The sequence below is a fragment of the Lathyrus oleraceus genome, chromosome 6 (assembly GCF_024323335.1).
Source record: "Lathyrus oleraceus cultivar Zhongwan6 chromosome 6, CAAS_Psat_ZW6_1.0, whole genome shotgun sequence".
Taxonomy (NCBI): Eukaryota; Viridiplantae; Streptophyta; class Magnoliopsida; order Fabales; family Fabaceae; genus Lathyrus; species Lathyrus oleraceus.
The window spans coordinates 416,000,785-416,023,056 of NC_066584.1; positions in this window are offsets into that span (position 1 = coordinate 416,000,785).

A 22,272-nucleotide genomic window follows, 5' to 3' on the forward strand; every position below is an offset into this window, starting at 1 on the left:
TATCACTCCAGCTTTGATTCCTTACATTTTCAGTACAAGGTAGCTTTATAATACATCTTTCTAGAAACTGAAATCTCCATTATTTTTCTGCAAATGTATCCATTATTTTTCTGTGGCATTTTACCCAAGAATCCTGGATGTAACTCCCAAATCCTTCATATCGAACTCCTTATTGAGTTCATCCTTCACCATCATTACATCCTTGACATTGTTGTTTTCTATGAGAATATCATCCACATAAAGCAACAAAATAACAAATAAATTTCCAAGTCAAAACCTGAAGTAAACACAGTGGTCGAACTGACTTCTAATGAAACCTATGCGTGCCATGAACTTATCGAATCTCCTATTCCACTATCGAGGAGATTGTTCCAGTCCATATAAATATCTATTCAGCTTGCACACATAATCTTCCTTTCCTTTTTCTGCATACCCTTCAGGTTGTCTCATCGGGGTTGTTTCATCTAGATCTCCATAAAAGAGAGCAGTCTTCACATCCATTTGTTCCAGTTCTAGGTTGAACTGTGCCACTATGGCAAGTAACATTTGAATGAACATGTGCTTCACAATAGGAGAGAACACATCATTGAAGTCGACACCTTCTTTCTGAGTGAAACTCCTTGCGACCAATCTTGCCTTGTATCTATTCGACGTCACTCTTTCGATTCCTTCTTTAACTTTGAAAATCCACTTACAGTTGACTAACCTAGCTCCAACATGTTTTTTGATAAGCTTCCAAATGTGGTTATCATGAAGAGATTTCATCTCATCATCCATGGCCTTCAGCCATTCAGTCTTATTTCGACTCCTCATAACTTCCTTATAGTCTCTAGGTTCTTCATCTAGAACCTCACTTGCAGAGATTAAGGCATAAGATATGAGATCTGCATACCCAAGGCTTGATGTCTCTTCTCTTGCCAACAGGTAGTCTTTGAGTTAAAATTGCATTATATATATATATATATATATATATATATATATATATATATATATATATATATATATATATATATATATATATATATATATAATTAATTTTCGTTTTCATATATTTTAAATAATAATTAATTTTCTTATTTTTTTTAGTAAAAATGATCTAAAAAAAATTGTACTAAATAAAAATAAAAAAATATTGAAAAAATTATGATCTATTTTATTTTTAGGATAGTAATTTAATTTGATTTTTATTCATAACATAGTAAAAATATTTATATAAAAAAAGAGATTTTATTCTCTTTTTTTCAATTTAAGTAGTCTTTTCTATTTTAGGAGATAATCAATATAATTAGTAAATATTAATCATGAATCAAAATTAAATAAATTTATTTTTGGGCTCTTGATTATTTTCATTGATTATAATCACGTGCTTTTTAAAACTTTTCTAACCTAATTGTTTATGCTATAAAAAATCTCCTCTATTTTACTAACATTCGCCAACCAACCATTACTAACCCCACAATACTCTCACTTTCACCACACATGATTCACACATTAAACATCATAAATTCTCCAATTGACCACAAAAGAGAAGAAGAATATTACCCACACAACCACTATTCATGCAGTGTCATCATCTCCCTTCCAAAGTTTCAGTAACACAAACTTCACTAAACTAGCATCACCATTCACTTCATTTCTAAACTCTCAATCAACACCATAGCCATCAAATGTAACTTCATCATATCCGCGTCTTACACACCACAATAAACCACACCATTAATTACTATATAAAATCGACATAATCATAACAAGCCATACATAGCACATATGCAAAACAAGAGAATAGAAAATCGGAACTATAAAAAGAGTCTGCATTTTTTTCAACACCTGAAAACCATTTTTGTTTCCGAATCCAACCACTACATCACCGTAAGACGCTATCGCGAGATCCACCGGAATCATACTAAAAAAAACCCACCTTCAAAACCGTACAGAGAAACATCACGCGACCTTCATTGGAAATCACGGCCACCGTCGTTTCACCTTCGTTTTCGGTCATACTGCTGCAAGGTCATGCTCAACACTCATCGGAAAACAACGTCACTTTTGACATCGATTGCTTTTAGGATTATGTTAAGATGATTTAGACTAGTTTATTTAAATTAATACTTAGCTTAACAATTGATATTTCCCCTTTTAAATAAAGAAAAATTTAAATAAATATATAATTAATTAGAATTAAATTAGGACAATTAAGGTTAATTAATATTTGTACAATAATTATTAATTAGGGTTATAATTTTAAATTAATTAAATTAATTTAGGGTTTAATATAATAATAAGATTAATACAAAAATATTTAGATAATTTTAATCAATTTGGGATAAAAAATACAAAAGATATATAATTAGGGATTTAAAGTGGGATAATGATTAATTTTATAATTGACACAAAATAAAATAAAAAATAATTTAATTAGAATATATGAGATAATTTTAGGGATAATATGAGATAAAATTTAGGGATAATTTCTAGGGTTTCAAGGGATATAAATTAGGGATAAAATCATGATAGAGGATATTTCTTATTGCATCTTATTTAATTTACCTTTCTTAATTAAATTATATTTTCAAATCAAATGGGACAAGGACATGAGATAAAATAAGGATAAAATTCTAAGGTTTTTAAGGGTTAAATTGGGGATAAAATCGGGATAAAGGATTATGTCTAATACATAATTATGATCACTAATTTATTTTCTTAAATAAATTAAATATCTTTTTGTACAAGTAATAAAGGGATACAATCAAATTCAACACACTTCAAATTGTAAGACCTCTACTCTATTGTATTGAGGCATTTTCTCCAAATCAATTACTTCTCCGCCCCCGATGCGTGAGAATTTTCAAGGGATAAAAACAATCAACCAACCAACATTTTTTAAGATGAACTACGGGCCTCTGATCCTTCAATAAATTTGAGGGTACGTAGGCATAGAGTTGTAAGGCTCTAGTGAGTATAATAATAAAAAACATTTCTTAGGGATTCCCTTATTAAAATAATAAAATATTTTTGTAAATAAATAAATAATTAAACAATTAATAAATATTAAAGCAAACGTTCCTTAGAAACACACTAACCCTAGAACTAAAGGAGGATCTCATTGAGTACAATGGAGGTAAGGAGTGCCTAACACCTTCCCCTTACTTAAATGACTCCCGAACCTAGTCTCTCACCCTTAGCCATTAAATTTTATCATTATTTTCCTATTCCTTAGGAATGAATAAAGGATGGTGACGACTCTGTCATTTTTCAACGCGACAGTTAGTACTAAACAAAAACTCGTGTTACCTCAACTCTTAGAAACACTCTTAGCTACAATACTACTCCTCCTTTTTGCCATAATTTGTCAAACGGTTAGTTCTTCAAACTAGAGGTCAAGCATGCAGAGGCTAGTATTCTAGAACACATAAACTTATCAAAAGAAACCATTATAATAATAAAGATGTAGTATTTAGAGAACGTAGTACTTATAACATAGACATTACAATACCAACCAATGCAACAAAATCAAAATTAAAGAGAAAAAATGACTATCTTCGAAAGTCGGTTTTTGTAGCCTAGCCCATTGAATGTCGATCATCTTTCCTTCTAGAGAGTTATTCTTCAGTGCTTCCTTCATCATCTTCACTGCCTGAGGGCTTTGTCTCACCACTTCCAGATAATATGTCATTATCATTTGATTCCTCTTCCTTGGTCTGCTTACTGAAATGCCTCCACCTTTTTCTTCTTAAGGGTACAATGAGTGATGGTGTTCTGAAGGTTCTCTAACAAATATTCTAGCTCCAAAATAATATTTTTCCTTGTTGATTTGGACAAAGGAGAAGAGTTCTTCCTATCAGCATGTCTAAAATGCCTTGGTAACTCAATGTCTAGGACATGTGTCATGGTAAACAGTTTATTGTCAAAGGTCAGGGAACCAATCCTCTTGATTGGTGTTTCTTAAGCATTTGATTCTGTCGAACACAACTTACTCCTATTTAGCTCACTTTGACTACGTTGTCTAACACAACTATGTCAAATACAACTTTCCAACTAAAACAATAATTTCTAAACAATTACTGATTTCTAAACAAATTTTAAAATTAATTTTTAACTCAGATATTAAAAAATCTAATTAAAACATCTCAAAATTCTCAAATGAAAATTTTAATTAGTGATAAAAAAATCTTACGAGAGTTCAAGAAAATCAGTTTAAATACTTAAATCACTAAAATTAGATGTTTTTTAAATAAAGGCTAGTTATTGTAGAAGAAAAGAAAAACAAAACAAATGGGACTTATAAACAAAATTTGCTTTCTAACAAAAATTTAAAAGCAACTTTTAACTCAACTAGTAAGAAAACATATAAAAAAATGTTCTAAAATTCTTGAATGAGACTTTAACCAACAATAGACAAAGCCTTGCAAATCAGTAAAATCTATATATTTTTAAATACTATTTTTTTTTATAAGTTGTGAAAAAACAATCTTGAACACTTGGACACTTCTCTATGTTGTTGTTTTGTTAAATACAGCCAACCTAATAGGAACTACAATCTTCCCATTTAGAAAATTATGGCAAAACAACTCTTTAAGAAAAATAACACCTCTTCCCTCAGAACAAGTGACAACCAATAGAACTACTGAACTATCAGAGCATACAATCAACAACAACGACAATCTTCCAATTATCAGGGTTAGTCACCAGCAGCAGCAGATATCAGTAGCATCAACATTCAGATGCTTACACATAATCCATTCAGCTACTCCACACCAAATAGACAATTATGCAATCATTCACAGACTTAGTCATGCATGAATCTAGTTAGCTCATAGTTAGCAGCATACAATCCTACTAACTAATATATATCAGTATGCAATCATTCACATACTTAGTCATGCACTCACAAGCAGTTAATAGTTGATATTATTATAATATGCAAGGAATATTACTAACATAAATCTGTTTTCACATAAGGCCATATGTCTTTCCCGATGCTCCACCATGTGAACACAATATTAACATTCACAAGAGATGGTTAGTACTAAACAAAAATTTGTGTTACCTTAACTCTTAGCAACACTCTTAGCTACATTATTACTCCTTCTTTTTGCCATAATTTGGCAAATGGTTAGTTCTTCAAACTAGTAAAACATGTAGAGGATAACATGTTAGAACATATATAAACTTATCAAAATAAACCATTAGAATCATAAAGATGTCGTATTCAAAGAAAGTAGTACTTATAACATAGACATTACAACACCAACCAATGCAACAAAATCAAAATTAAAGAGAAAAAACGATTACCTTCAACAATCGGTTTTTGTAGCCCAACCCATTAAGATGCCAATAATCTTTCCTTTCAGAGAGTTATTCTTCATAGATTTATTCATCGTCTTCACTTCCTGAGGGCTATGTCTCATCACTTCTAAATAATCTGCCATTGTCATCTGATTCCTCTTCCTTGGTCTGTTTATTGAGAAGTGGCTCCACCTTTTTCTTCTTAAGGGTACAATGAATGATGGTGTCCTGAAGGTCCTCTAACAAATATTCTAGCTCTAGAATAATCTTTTTCCTAGTTGATTTGGATAAAGAAGGAAAGTTCTCCCTATCAGCATGTCTCAAATGCATTGGTAACTCAATGTCTAGGACATGTGTCCTAGTAAACAGTTTCCTGTCAAAGGTCAAAAAATCAACCCTCTTGATTGGTGTTTCTTAAGTATTTGATTCCGTCGAACATAACTTACTCCTACTTAATTCACTTCGACTATGTTGTCTAACACAACTATGTCGAATCAACTTTTCAACACAAAACAATGATTTTTAAACAATTACTGATTTCTAAACAAATTTTAAAATTAATTTTTAACTTAGATACTAAAATTCTAATTAAAACATCTCAAAATTCTCAAATAAATTTTTTAATTAGACATAAAAAAAATCATCCGAGAATTTAAGAAAAATGTTTTTTTTTAAAAATAAAGGCTAGTTATTGAAGAAGAAAAGAAAAGCAAAATGAAGGGACTTATTAACAAAATTTGCTTTCTAACCAAAATTTAAAAGCAACTTCTAACTCAACTAGTAAGAAAACATATAAAAAAATGTTCCAAAATTCTTGAATGAGACTTTAACCAACAATAGACAAAGCCTTGCAAATTAGTAAAATCCGTATATTTTTAAATACTAAATTTTTTTATAAGTTGCGAAAAAAAATACTACCGGATTTTGTTTCACTAAACAAATTGTGATCGTATTAATTGATACCACAAAATATATTTTAATTTTATAAAAAGATTTAATGAATATCACAATCTTTTAAAATCCTTTAAAATCTCAATCAAAAAACCATATCAAATCTAAACTAGGGTTACACAACACCTAACAAAAACCTTATATATAGGTATAGCCTTCTCTCTTCACCTCATCTCACATCTCCTTCAAATCAAATGGTATGTCCCTCCTCTCCCTCAATAATCTTCTTACCATTTATATATATATTTTTTGGTTTGGAATTGCAATATTCTCTTCATTGACAATGAAGGATCGCGGTGGTGAGAATGGTGAATTTCAATATAAGTATGATGAGTTATTAAAAGTGATGAAGGATTTCAAAACAATAAGAATTGATCAAGAAGATGAGTTATTAAAATTGATGAACGATTTCAAGACTCTAAGAATTGATACAAAAGAAAAAGATGTGAGAGTTGTGGTGGAGGAGCAGTTTAAAAAGTTTAACGATATAAAGTTGAAAGTCACCAAGATGCATGAAGTATATGAAGATTTGAAGTTATTATTCAATTCCTTATCGCATAATCATGAACTGTACAAGAGAGTGTTTGACATTATTAATTATATTGAGTCCAATGGAATGTATCAGGAAATATTTGACGGTATTAATGAATTAGAGTTCATGTTTCAACAATTTTTTTACCATTTGGAGAAGAAGAACTAAGCAAGTACAAATGTACCTAGTAATTAGGGTTCATATACTATTATGATTTTGGGTTTTATTTACACTTTTAATAAAATGTCTAGTTTTTTATTCAGAATGATTACCTTCAATTACTAAATTGCATTGGTTTTCAAATTGTATACTTTATTTTGATGTTGCTTTAGAATATTTTATTTACAATATAGGAAAGAAGTTGTTCAAATTTTATTTGAGTCAATTCTGACATATTGGACAATTTTATGAACAGTCAAATTACTTATTATGAAAATATGCCAATTCCTAATATATTCTCAAACTAATTAAGAGAATCTCTTTTTACTCTAACCAAATTGTCAAACACAGTTTTGTTTTCAACCGTGTCTAACAAGTTCTAAATCCAATCCTTAAAATTTATATCTAAGATACCCTAATATAAATAATGCATTTCATAACCAAACATTACCAACCTAAATTTGAGGTATAATCCTGGCGCGCAATGTGTCAAAAACTTAAAAAAAACAATTTTTTAACTCAATGCATTTTTTATATTTTATTATTGTTTATAATTTATCTATTTTCTCGATTGTGTTTTTCAATCAAGAGGAAATGTGACTTAAGGACCGTATCCGAAAACCTAAATTACTAAAAAAAAAATATATTTTCTAACAGAATGAGAACATTTTATTTTATAACAGAACATAAATGAATATACATATATTATTTGCAAAACCAAACCAAATACATATGTAACATAAGACATACACACAATGTTTACAAATAACAAGAAAAACTAGTGTTGCTGAGATTCATATATAGATAGGAAGTAATTAGTCCAACATGATCAGATGTCATTTATTATGTCTTCTGGGAATGACATTTGTAACACCTTAAACCCCAAAACTTATAAATAAAGTATTAAACGATAATTCAAGGTGTCACCATCGACAATCGTTCGAAACACATCAAATCATTTGAAACTACGCAGCGGAAAGACATTTTTCAACACAACTTCATAAACAAATTATAAACTCCAAAACAACAAAAACAATATCAACTTAGAGAACATAATAAATCTCATCCCCGATGTTACACGATTAGAGCAGAAAGCCACTAACGTATTATTAACGATTAAAATGAAAGCGAATAGTAGCTCTAACAAGCCACCTTCCGACACACAACAAGGATCACTCCTGAGTATGTGCAAAATGTTCATGGTGGATAACATGAAGAAATGACGGTGAGACATAAAAATCAATATAGACAATTAAAGAATACTAAGGTAAAGATTATACAACAAACACACATTCAGTACATAATCAACAACAACATAGCCTCGCACCCATTCATAACAACATGAACATAATCTCAATCAATCAACTACATATGCAAACATGTATGCAATGTACTCTACAACTGACTCATTATGCACGTGGTACCATTATGGACAACACATATCCATCTCGCTCTCGATCCCTACCATAGGACTAGAGCACACCAAATCGTTACCATCACCATAGATAACGCTTCATCAGTTCCCATATAGAATCGGCTACTCGCTTATGATCCCAACCATAGGACCAGAGAACACCAATAGTTCATTGTTATCACCATTAGCAATGCTTCACTAATCCCTCATTGGAATTAGCTACTCGCTCCCGATCCATACCACCGGACTAGAGCACACAAAAACTCGTTACCATCACCATAGGTAACGCTTCACTAATTCTTCATTAGAATTAGATACTCCCTCTTGATCCATACCACCAGATAAGAGCACACAAAAATTGGACCGAAGCTTGTACACCATTATGCATGACTCTCAACAACATGCATTACCTCGATAAAGTTCACCAAAAGAATCACCATGCATATTTCACCGTTTATGCACAACAACATTCACCATATGAAACAGTTAATCAATGTCACGACATTCAACAAACAACAAAAAACAACAATAACTCAACAAATTCACATAATAAGCGTTCATTCATGTTAATTCACCAAATAACAACACATCATTGAATAAACACAACAATTCACTAACTCAATTAGCGACAAATAGCTATCCCAAGCACCTCCTAGTTATAACACACAAGATCTCAACAGGTCCTCCGAGGATTGGATAATCCTCTCCGTTTGACCATCAGTCTGTGGGTGATAAGCGGAACTTAGCTTCAACTTAGTACCCAACGCTTCTTGCAAACTCTATCAAAACCTCGACGTGAACCTCAAATCTATATCTGACACAATGTTCGACGAAATACCATGCAGACTAGCAATCTTTTTAATATATAACTCATCCAACTTCTGCGAAGGATACCCGATCTTAATCAGAATGAAATGAGTCGATTTAGTCAGCTATCAACAATGACCCAAATGGAATCATATCCCTTCATTGTCTCCGACAAACTTTCCATAAAATCCATGAAAATGTTGTCTCACTTCCACTCAGGAATACTTAATGGTTGAATCAGACCCAACGACTTCTGATGTTCAATCTTCGACTTCTGACAAGTCAAACAAAAATACGTAACTCAACTACTTCCTTTTTCATTTATGTCCACCAAAACATTTTCTTTAAGTTTTGATACATTTTAGTACCACATGGATGAATACTCATACCACTCATATTATCCTCCTTAAGAATATTCTTCTTAAGTTTTGGTACATCAGGTGCACAATCTCTGTCTCTGAAATGCATCACATCATTCTCGTCGATCATGAAATCACATCCTTTCCTTTGATTGTTTAACACTAGTCAGTCAACCAGTCTCAAATCGATTTTTTGACCCTCTCTGATCTCTTCAACGATACCACTGGTCAGTTTGAACACACCCAACTTCACAGTGTTAGAAGTTTTTTCACACACCAAACTCAATCTCTGAATTGCTCAAACAAATCCAATTCTCGAACCATCAGTATTGACATATGGAATTATTTTATGCTCAAAGTATAATCTACGACATTGGCTTTACCGGGATGGTAAATCAAGCAAAAAACATAATCCTTAAGAAATTCGAGCCATCTCCTTGGTCTCATATTCAAGTCCCTCTGATCGAACAAATACTTCAAACTCTTGTAATCACTGAACACCTCAAATATGGAGCCAAACAGATAATGCCCCAAATCTTTAACACGAACACCATTACTGCTAACCTAATATCATGTGTAGTATAATTCCTTTCATGAACTCTCAACTGTCTAGACACGTCATTTACCACCTAACTATTATGCATCAACACACTTCCTATACCCATCTTTGAAGCATAACAATACACCATAAAGGACTCACTTGGATTTGACAAAATTAAAACTGAAGCAGACGTCAACTTCTTCTTAAGTTCTTGGAAACTCTCTTCGAAATGCACATCTTAAACATATGTTTGGCCCTTTCGAGTCAACTGAGTCAAATGCAACATTAGCTTCGAAAATCCTTCGATGAACTTCATGTAGTAACCAGTTGTAAGACCCCAATTTTGACCATAAGATCCCTCATGCAATTTTATCATATGCATTAGCATTGGGATCATACCTTGGCATCCTCCTTACCCCCTCTTTCATTGGGTTTGTTTTGGGAGAGATCACCAAGCACCATGTGATTGTATCATACTTGTATATTATCATTTTCTACTAACCAAAATACCAAAAATATGTCTTTGTATTTGCGTAACTCTTTTGTAGGTAGGGCATGATCACCATTGATCCATCAAGTTCATATCTAGGGTTTAAGACCCTCATGGCTAAGAGCACAACCAAGGAATGATCCAAAATTTCTCTAAGCATCATATATGAGTCCCAATGATATCTACATGTTATTTTGATCAATCATTCTTCAAGATTTGGAGTTGGTTTGCCTTGGAAACCCTAGTTTGTCTAGGTGTCTTGAGTAACTTCCTCAACAAGCTTCCTCACCAATTGATAAAAATTCTCAAGGTACACTTAAAATTTCATCATATTATGCATATATGATCTACCATGAGCCTAAAAAGTCAAGAGAATTACAAGTTAGCAAGTTGGTTGGTGGTGGTTGGTCAAATGAATTCATCTGATCAAAACTGGGTCTCCCTAGACCCTATCTCCTACAATTTTCATCATATAAAAATGATTCCAAGAGTAAAGTTACTCTAAATTACATTCCAAACAACTTTCATGTTGAGGTCTAGAGCTAAGTTTGCTTGGAAATTCATTTTCTCTGTTGAAACATTATAGGTCATTTTGTCTAAACCCTAATTTGAAAGTCAATTTCCCAAGGTCATAACTTGCTCAATATTTATGAGATGAAATATTTCCAAGTTTCACAATAAAATTCAAGATGTATAATTCAACTTTGATGTTTGGAGTGAAAGCTAAATAAACGTTTATGAGCATTTGATATGAGGATACATTATAGGTCATTTTGGACCAATACCATTGAACAAATGATTTTCCTCAACTTCAAAAATGAATAACTCTCTCATTATAAATCCAAATTATGTCAAATTGGTTACCATTTTGAAGGTATTTGAAAGAGCTATAACTTTGATGAAGACACTTTTCTCATTTGGAGCTCACATAAAAAGTTTAGTAAGGTGGAACATTGAAGTATATGACTTGACACTTAGAAAAATTTTCAACATGTTGAAATTTCCAAACTTCCACCTCAAACTTCAGCTTGATCAAAGTTCCAAATGGAAAAGTGTTCAACATAAGAGTTGTTCCTCTTGATCTAAGCTTTCCAAAGAGTCATATTTCATTTATTTTGGAGAAAGATTGCTAGGGATGCACATGGTGTTAACATGCCTGCATCACTGGTGAAAATCAAAAGTTCAAATAACCATTTCATATGGCCTTGCCATTCAAGCTTCATTCCAACTTCAGAACAGTTGCATTTGGACTTTAGTGAGTTGCTTCATGGGCCTGTACATGTCCATGCAAGCTTGTGCATGACATTGCCAATTTTGGAAGAAATTTCAAGTGTGCAAATAACACTTCAAATTGCTATAAATAGAGACCCATTGAGCTCATTTCAAAGGGATCCATGCGTGCCAAATTTTCTCCCTCTCTTCAAACCCTCACAATCCAAAGGAAAACCTGATAATTTTCACTTGAAAATTGAGTTTGAATCTCACTGTTTGGAGATTCAAAAACTCCAGGATCCAAAGCTTCTTACCATTCCTAATCCACTTCTGCAAGTCATTGGAGCAAGATCAAACAAGAATTGAAGCAAGGAAGAGCAAGTTCTGCACAACATTGAAGGTATTTTCCAGAATTTTTCTTCTCTTTGATTCTCACTCAATTCTCATAAATTCTCTTGGATCTTTGGTTGTATGAAGTCCTACCAATGCAGGCAAGAAGAATGAGTTGCTTTAAGGTCAAATCGAAGCAACTCAATTGACATACCTCAAAATTCAACTCCTCACATCTTTCTATATATTTGGAGTTAGTTAAAATTGAGGTCACATTCGTGCTCTACGCCATTTTCTCTTTGAGATCATGTCTTCCTTTTTTATTTTAATCATGGTGATGACTTAACCAGTTCGGCGAGGTTCGCCTGAGAAGGTGATCGACCATTTGTTCCGGCAGCGAGGTGGCAAGGTTCTGAGCCATTGATTCAGTTTAAATTGTTTTAATCTCACGCGTTGGTTTGGATGACCACATGTGCAGCGCGTTGACTAAGTTCCATCATGGAACGCGCGCTTGTGGCCACTTGATCTGTCACCTCAATTAATGAGGGAGATCAAGTGGTCCACATTTTTTATATTTTCTGATTTTCATTTTATTCCTTTGATTTTCATTAATTCATATTAATTTTAATATTGATCCAAAAAATATGAGAGTTTCACCCAAAAAATTTAAATAAAATCCTCTTTCATATTTTGAATTAAAATTATTTTTTGGATCATTATTAATATTTTTCATGATTTAATTGATTTTGTGAATATTTTTAATTGTTTAAAAATACTTTTAAGTTTCTAAAAATTCTGAAATTTTTTCTCCAAGGTCCTTTGACCTTGTTTGGCCTATGATAAATCTCATGGCCATTTCTTTGGTGTTTTGATGAGGTTTTAGGAATTTGACAAACCATATTTAATTTAATGCATTATTTTTAGTATTTTTAAATTGAATAAATGCCGAATAATTATGTTGAGCCATTTTGATTGGCTTTATAAGTTTGACTTGTGTTGTTGGGCCTTGGTCAAGGTTGATTTGACTTTGCTAGGTTAAGATCATTGGATTTAGGGGATTGATGGAATGTACATTCCATCTCCCAAAATGAATGAATGATCTTAATTTGGTAAAAGTCCCCCTTTGTCCAATTTGAGTTTGATCCATTTCCCCTCCCTCTTCATCTCAGTTCCCTTCTTTATGCATTCATGTCATAGACCTATGATATCTCTACATTCTAAGGCTAGTTGATTGCAAAATCAACATAAGTATGGATGAGATTAGGCCACCACTTTTGCATATTCTTTTTGTGTGGGGTATGTTTCATGAGCATGGTCCATTATACTATGTCTCTAACATGCATTAACACCAAAATTCTATTGCCCGACCTCAAATAGTTGTGACTTCTACATAAGTCCAATTACGATTGCTTAACACAGCGCTAAATTTTGACACAAAAGGCATAACATTCTAGTTAGTGAGATTGTAAGTCTCCCCTCTTTCATGGTATTGTGTGGAAACTTGACCTTTTTTCCTTCCTTTGGAAGATGTCTTGGTTCAAGGATCCATGCTTGTGATAAGTGGGTTGAGTGTTCTCCAAAGAATGACTTAAATAAAAAAGCAAAAGCAATACTAACTTATAACTCATTAACAACTAACATTTACTTTCAAGTCCTTTATTTTTAATGCACTTTATTTTTTAAGCTCTATTCATTTGCCATTATTCATACCATTCTAATTGTTTATGTTAATGCCATTTTCACTTTGTCCATTTGGACCATATTTTGTGATATATTATGCTTGTGTATATTGTGTTTCCTTGTGTGGTATTTGATCATTAATGTACATAATAAGAACAAAAACCATAAAAAATATCTTGTGTGGACTGTTGATTTGATCTGAGACAATTGGACTTAGAATTTAGGCAACACTCCATATGCAAAGGACTTGGCCAATGCCAACTGTTATGAAACCCAGTGCTTGCAAATTGAAACTTCATATGATACATCATTGAAGATCCATTTGAGTTCATATGCAACATGATCATTGTGAAGCTGTTATTTTGAACCTGTGACTTGTGGCATTGTGGAATTCATCTGCTACATGGGCAAATTTGAAGAAGATCATGAAGTTTCTAAGCTTGGATGTGGCTATCTTTATTTGATTCCTTGCTTCTCAAGTTGATATATTATGCATTATTTGTTGCTTGATTCTAATATCTAAGGGAATTTGGGTTTCTATATGACATTCTTGTCTATTGGATTGCAACCCATTGGTCAGATCTTTTCAACTCTTAACTTTTAAATTTATGCTTAGGATTAGTCTCTCCATCTCCTCCCTATTTATTTAATTTCAAAATCTCTCCCTCCTTTTAAAAACTTCTTTGTTTGTGCTTGTTTTCCTAAACTTAGACCATTTTGCAAACTAGAAACTTTGACCTTAAGCCATTGCATTTACAAACTTCTTTTCTGAATCAAACTTGTGAATATACTTAACTATACTTGACTTAAAATTTTCAGAAAGCCAAAAAGAATTAACTCTTCAAACCATTTTTAGGCTTTTGTGTCTTTCAAACCTAATTTTTGTTAAAAGCAATGCATCCACTTTAAAATTGATACCACGAACTACGAGGTTTTAATCCCTTATTTTTACGTTGGTACGTAGGCACAAGTCCGAAGGTCTTGTCAAACACAAAAATATAATTAATGATTTCTTTTCTCATCCCCCCATTCTATTTGCTTGCTAACATCATTTGTACAAAAATACATATGCACACAAGAAAGGGCTCCCTAGGAGTACCTAGGACACTTTGGGTGCTAACACCTTCCCTCTGTGTAACCAACCCCCTTACCTGTAATCTCTAGAATTTTATTAGTTTTGATTTGAAAACTTCTTATTTGTGAGTTTTGTTCATACTTTTCCCTTTTCCCTTGGAAACAATAAAAGCGTGGTGGCGACTCTTGTTATTTGATGTCTAGCTTATCCATAGCTTGATGGTCATGAATTTACCACAGAAATCAAGTGGCGACTCTGCTGGGGAGTAGTCTCCAGTGGGTTTAGCCTACTTTTTTGTGTGTATATAATTGTATATTTGATGTATGTATATTTGTTTGTATGATATAATCTGCTTGTTGTGCTTGGTGATCTCTGAGTGGTGAGATAAGTTCTAACCCTAACTTGAGGGCAATTAAGATAGGAGGATGGTATAGTCATGTTCGACTTGTGTGGAGTAGTCCTTAACAAGTTGGCTTGAGATCCATCTACTTAGTGGAGACCCTTTTGGATTTGGAAATGTCACACAAGTATTTGTGGTTAGGCATTACTATCTCTGATTTGGGGTCCGGGAAGCTGAGGACCGTAGAAAATTTACCCCTCTTGGCCTATTTAGGACGTAGTGCGGAGACTGTTCAAGTGTAGACTTGATAACAATTGTTACGCGATACTACATCCAGACGAGTTTCTCTTGAGAATATTATGGGTTGATGAGTCAGTCATCGTGACCTGTAATATTCGATAGATGGAATTAAGACTCTGGGAACTTTTTAGAACATGACCTGCAGGTTTTTATCCTTAGTTCACTCCTTTGGGATGGTTCTTATCCAGATTCCATGCTCGTGACTTACAACAAACCCTTGATTCTTGGTTGATCCAATTAAGTCTTGTCAATATCAATGGAACTTGGGTGTTGATGAGGTGAAAACCATAATCCACCAAAATGGATGATTGATCTTGGCTATGACTTTATTCATCCCTTGACCTTTGTTTGTTTTCCTTGTGTGTGATCCCTTATTTGTGATTGTTGCATTCATGCATTTATGTACATCATAACATTCATCACATGAAAATTTCAAGGAAACTGAGGTATTATTTGCAATTATTTTCAGACCATGGATTGTGGACGAAGGAACACTAAGAAGTACAGTTTCAGATATCCATATTTGAAAGAGCTAAGGAAGCTAGCATCTTTTGTATTAGATCCCTTGGACTTCAAACAACTCCATGGGGAGCTTCTGTCTATCTTGTCTACTGATGTGGTTGAAGGACTCTTGAGTGTATTGGTGCAGTTCTATGATCCTCTCTACCATTGCTTCACTTTTCCTGATTATCAGCTTGTGCCTACGTTGGAGGAGTACGCCCATCTTTTGGGAATACCTATTTCTAGCAAGGTACCTTTTAGTGGATTGGGAGAGATTCCTAGATTTCATCTTATATCTGAAGCTCTTCAATTGAAGAAATCTGAGATAGAGGCTCATTGGGTGAAGAAAGGAGGATTGTTTGGGTTACCATCTGATTTCCTCATCAAGGAAGCTATAGCCTTTACTCAAGCCAGTAGTATGGATGCTTTTGAAGCTATCTTTGTGTTACTCATCTATGGATTAGCTTTGTTCCCTAACATTGACGGTTTTGTTGATGTTAACGCCATTAGAATATTTTTTATTGGGAATCATGTGCCTACTTTGTTGGGTGATATGTACTTCTCTTTGCATCTAAGGAATTCTAAGGGTGGTGGAACGATTTTCTGTTGCATTCCTCTTCTGTACAAGTGGTTTTTTTCGCACTTGCCTCAGACACCTGCTTTTGTGGAGAACAAACAATGTCTATGGTGGTCTCAGAGACTTATGTCTCTCACTAATGATAATATAGTTTGGTATGATCCTTCTTTGAGAAATTTGGAGATTATTTATAGTTGTGGTGAATTCTCTAATGTGCTTCTCATTGGTACACAAGGAGGAATCAACTACAACCCTGCTTTGACTCGTCGTCAACTTGGGTTCCCCTTGAGAGACAAACCTAATAACATGTTGTTAGAAGGTCTTTTCTATCAAGAGGGTAAAGATCCCCAACATTTGAAGCAGAAGATTGTGCATGCTTGGCATAATGTGCATATGAAAGGAAAATCTGAGCTTGGTCAGCGCAATTGTGTAGCTTTGGAAGCTTACACTCTTTGGGTGAAGAAGAGAGATTTGGAATTGAAGATGCCTTATCCTTGTGAAAAACCTATGTCTATGGTAGTGGTTGAGCCATTAACTCTCCCTAACCAAGACATAAAGGAGTTGAAAGATGCACTCTCCAAGATGAAGTGAGAGAAGGATATGTGGGAAGAGCGGTTCCATGCTTTGAGAAAAAAACATGAGGAGTTGCAGCTTGAGTCTAAGGACAAAGATGCATTTATTGAGCTACTTGAAGACCGAGTGACGAAAAGACAGAGAGAGCCGAAAGTTTCATCTTCTAGCATGCCTCAACCTTCCATTGCTTGGAAGAAGATTATTGATCAGCTTGTCCTCGACAAGACTCAGATGGAGGCTTCTTTTGAGACCCGGATCCGACGTATTCGAAAGAAGTACGCGCCTACAGTCAGACCTTCTGATGTTGTTGTTAGGGATCCTTAGGATGACTAGTCTCCTTTTCTCTTGTACTTTTCATTTGGTTTCTGAAATTATACTCAGTGCAATCCTTCCAATTATATAAATAAAAAAGATTTTTTATGGTCATATCAAATTGTTGCAATATATATATATATATATATATATATATATATATATATATATATATATATATTTGCAAATAAAGTAGTAAGTTCCTTGAAAATAAAAACAATCAAACATTGCATTTAATGCATCATTTGCATAAGCAGGTTCCTCTTTTGCCAGATGTCTCATTGGTGTTTCTTCTATGCTTTAGCCAAGCTGACTCATCGGTACAATACTTGCGCCAATCACTCCACAATTATGGAACATCTTGAACAAGAGAATAGAGATTTGAAAGAGGAGATCACCCGCCTGATTGCCATGATGGAGTCAGTTCTAGCCGCACAGAGTCAGTCTTCTCTAACACATACAACTCCTCCTCCTCAGAGGACTGTCATTTCAGAGGTGGCTACCTCTATTGTTCCCGCGCCCGCCGCTCATTTCGCGCCCGCCATGCATGCCGGATTCCCGTGGGGAATGCCGCCAAACTTCGTGCCCGAGGGCTTTGCGCCCACATTTGCTTCCATGCCGACATCTAGCCCGGTCATGTCTGTGCCACCGCCTGTCGTGCATACGTTACCTCGTGTGGAAGACACCATTTATCATTCCGAGCCATCTGAGGGCCCGGATGTATATGATATAATGGATGATATGAAAGATCAATTTCTTGAACTGCACAAGGAGTTGAAAACTTTGAGAGGAAAGGGTCTATTTAGGAAGAGTGCTGCTGAACTATGTCTGGTGCCGAATGTGAAGATTCTAGTGAAGTTCAAAGTGCCTGACTTTGAAAAATACAAAGGAAACACATGCCCGCTCAGTCATTTAATGATGTATGCTCGCAAGATGTCTACCCAAACAGATAACAATCAGCTGTTGATCCACTACTTCTAAGACAGTCTGACCGGTGCCGCGCTAAGATGGTATATGGGGTTGGATAGTGCAAGTATCCGCACTTTCAACGATTTGGGAGAAGCATTTGTAAAGAAGTACAAGTACAACGTTGATATGGCTCCCAAACGAGATCAGTTGAGATCACTATCTCAGAAGGACAAGGAAACATCCAAAGAGTATGCTTAGAGGTGGAGAGAGCTCGTTGCTTAGATCAACCCTCCTTTAGAGGAAAGGGAGATGGCCAATATTTTTTTGAAGAGCCTTAGCTCATTTTATTATGAGAGGATGATCGCCAGTGCCCTCAGTGATTTTACCGAAATGGTAAATATGGGGATGAGGCTAGAAGAAGGTGTCCGAGAAGGACGGTTGTCTAAGGAGGAAGTAGTGTCCAGCAAGAGATATGGCAGCAGTTTTGGTAAGAAGAAGGATAATGAAACCAATGCAATTACTAGTGGGAGGAAGAGGAGGCCTCAGATTAGAAGAAGTCCACCACCCCATCAACATCATCATCAAGTATCTTCGGTTATCCCTGTATTTTCAGCTATTCAATCAGCACCAGTTCAACAACAACAACGTCAACAACAACAACCACAACAACGAACAAAACACCTACAATAACAATAATACCAACAATCATCAACAAAAGAATTTTGAGAGGAAGAAGGTCTCTTTCGACCCGATTCCTATGACATATGCAAAGCTTTACCCATCGTTGGTTCTCAAGAACTTGCTACAACCAAGAAACCCTCCGCAAGTACCTGAACCACTTCCCCGGTGGTACAAACCAGAACTCCGATGTGCTTTTCATCAAGGAGCACCCGGACATGACATTGAGAATTGCTATCCACTCAAATATGAAGTTCAAAAGCTAGTGAAAAGTGGAATGGTGTCCTTTGAGGACTGTGCACCCAACGTGAAAGCTAACCCACTACCCGCTCATGGAAATTCATTTGTTAACATGGTAGACGACTGCCCTGGTGAGTTCAAAGTGTTTGATGTCCGTTTTATTCGAAGGTATTTGGTGACGATGCATAGGGATATTGGCTTGGTGAGCGATTATGAGCATGACCATGATGGTTGTGCTATCTGCAGTGTTAATTCAAGAGGTTGTGAGATTGTGAAAAGGGACATCTAGCGGTTGATGGATGAGGGTATGATTCAGATTGTTCAATCTCGTCACTTAGGTGACAATGTGAATGTGATTGTTCTTGTGTTTAAGAATCCCGAGAGAGTGGTGATTTAGTATGATAGTAGCAACGGTAACAGTATCAGCCAAAGATCGATAGCACCGTTGGTAATACGGTTGGCGGGCCCAGTCCCGTACTCATCTAATAAGGTTGTTCCTTATCAGTATAATGCAACTATGGTGAAGGATGGCCAAGAGGTTCCATTACCTACAACCAATTCTGTCGTGAGTATTGTTGATGTTACAAAGGTGACCCGCAGTGGTCGAGTGTTTGGGCCGGTGTTCCCAAAAGATGTGGAAGATTCAATAGTCAGTAAGAAGGTGGAAATGCCTGCAGTAGATCCAATTAGTGCTTCAAAGCGTCAGTCTGGTGAATCCAGCAATCTGAAGACTAACAATGATGATGAGGTACTTCGGTTAATAAAGAAAAGTGAGTTCAATATGATGGAGCAACTGCTCCAAACCCCCTCGAAAATTTCAGTACTATCTCTGCTTGTGAATTCAGAAGCACACAGAGAAGTACTGCAAAAAGTTCTTGAGCAAGCGTATATGGAACATGATGTTACGGTGGATCAGTTTGATCATATTGTGGCTAACATCACTTCCTGTAATAATCTCAGTTTCTGTGATGAAGAACTCCCCGAGGAAGGTAGGAATCATAACTTGGCTTTGCATATCTCCACGAATTGCAAAGATGACGCTTTGTCCAATGTTCTTGTTGACACCAGATCTTTGTTGAATATGCTGCCGAAGTCAAAATTATCAAAGTTGTCATATCAAGGAACGCCTATGAGGTATAGTGGCGTAATCGTCAAAGCTTTTGACGTTTCACGCAAAACAGTGATATGTGAAGTGACCCTTCCAGTAAAGATAGGCCCGAGTGACTTCCATATTACTTTTCAAGTAATGGATATCCACCCGTCCTACAGTTGTCTGTTGGGAAGGCCATGGATCCACGAGGCGGGAGCTATTTCCTCCATATTGCATCAGAAGCTCAAATTTGTTAAGAACCGGAAATTAGTCATTGTTGGCGGGGAGAAGGTGTTGTTGGTTAGCCACCTATCATCTTTATCTTATGTTGAAGCTGAGGACGAGGTTGGAACTCCGTTCCAAGCCTTATCTATTGATGTTGAAAAGAGAGTTAGGGCACCTATGTCCTCATTGAAAGATGCAAAGAAGATTGTTGAAGAAGGAAATGTCGACCAGTGGAGGCGAATGGTAGAGGTCTCCGATAACAAGAATAGAACCGGTCTAGGTTTTCAGCAAGGTTCGTCAGGTGCTAGATCAGAGGATATGCAACTTAGCTTCCATAGAGGGTTCATTCATGGCAATGAACAACACTTAGCTGCCGTGCTAGAGGATGACGAAGAGGAAGACTGCACCAATTTTGGGATGCATGGAAAGGCTTGCAACAATTGGACTGCTGTTGATATTCCTGTTATTAGGCATTGATCTAAGTAATTGCTTTTATCTGTTTTTGAAAATCCTTCTCCTATGCCTAAGGGAGAAATGAACATTGTTGGGCATTTTCAAATTTGATCATCAATAAAATATAATTCTATTCATCCACGTCTATGATGTTTTTGTTTTTTACTTTTTGCTTTATTCTGAAAATGGTAATCACAAAAAACATAAATAAATAAATAAACGTGTCCATCTGCATAGTATTTGGTCACAAATCACTTCTCTAAAATCAAAATATCAAATCATTATGCAGGTTGGTTTCTAACCCCATTGAATACAATGATCCTTCTCCTTCTCCAAATTTTTAATTCCCTGTGTTTGAGGCCGAGGAGGAAAGTGATGAAGAAGTGAGTGATAAATTGTCTCGTCTTCTTGAGCATGAAGGAAAAGCCATTCAGCCATTCTAAGAGCAGATTGAGCTAGTCAACTTAGGTTTCGAGGATGATGTGAAGGAAGTCAAGATTGGGTCTCGACTGTGTCAAGATGTTAAGAAGGGGTTGATTGATCTTCTTCGAGAATATTCAGATGTGTTTGCTTGGTCCTATCAAGACATGCCTGGTTTGGATTCTGAGATTGTAGAGCATAGATTGCTGTTGAAGCCAGAATGCCCGCCGGTCAAGCAGAAGTTGAGAAGAACCCATCCTGATATGACAGTGAAGATTAAAGAAGAAGTGCAAAAGCAGATTGATGTTGGTTTCCTTGTTACTGCTGAGTATCCGCAGTGGGTAGCCAATATTGTGCTTGCTCCGAAGAAAGATGGAAAAGTTCGTATGTGTGTTGATTATAGAGATTTGAATAAAGCCAGTCCGAAAAATGATTTCCATCTGCCACACATTGATATGTTGGTGTAATACCCTGATTTTGGTCCTGAAAAAGAAAATTGTCCCAATCAATCACTTCTTCTACTGTAAATGTTTATGCTAAGACCCTTGGGGATGAACAACTTGCACTAGTTATTCGCAGGAAGTACGCGCCTACAGCTAGACCTTCTGATGTTGTTGTTAGGGATCCTTAGGATAACTAGTCTCCTTTTCTCTTGTACTTTTCATTTGGTTTCTGAAATTATACTCAGTGTAATCCTTCCAATTATATAAATAAAAGAGATTTTTTATGGTCATATCAAATTGTTGCAATTGTTGTTATATATATATATATATATATATATATATTATATTATATATATATATATATATATATATATA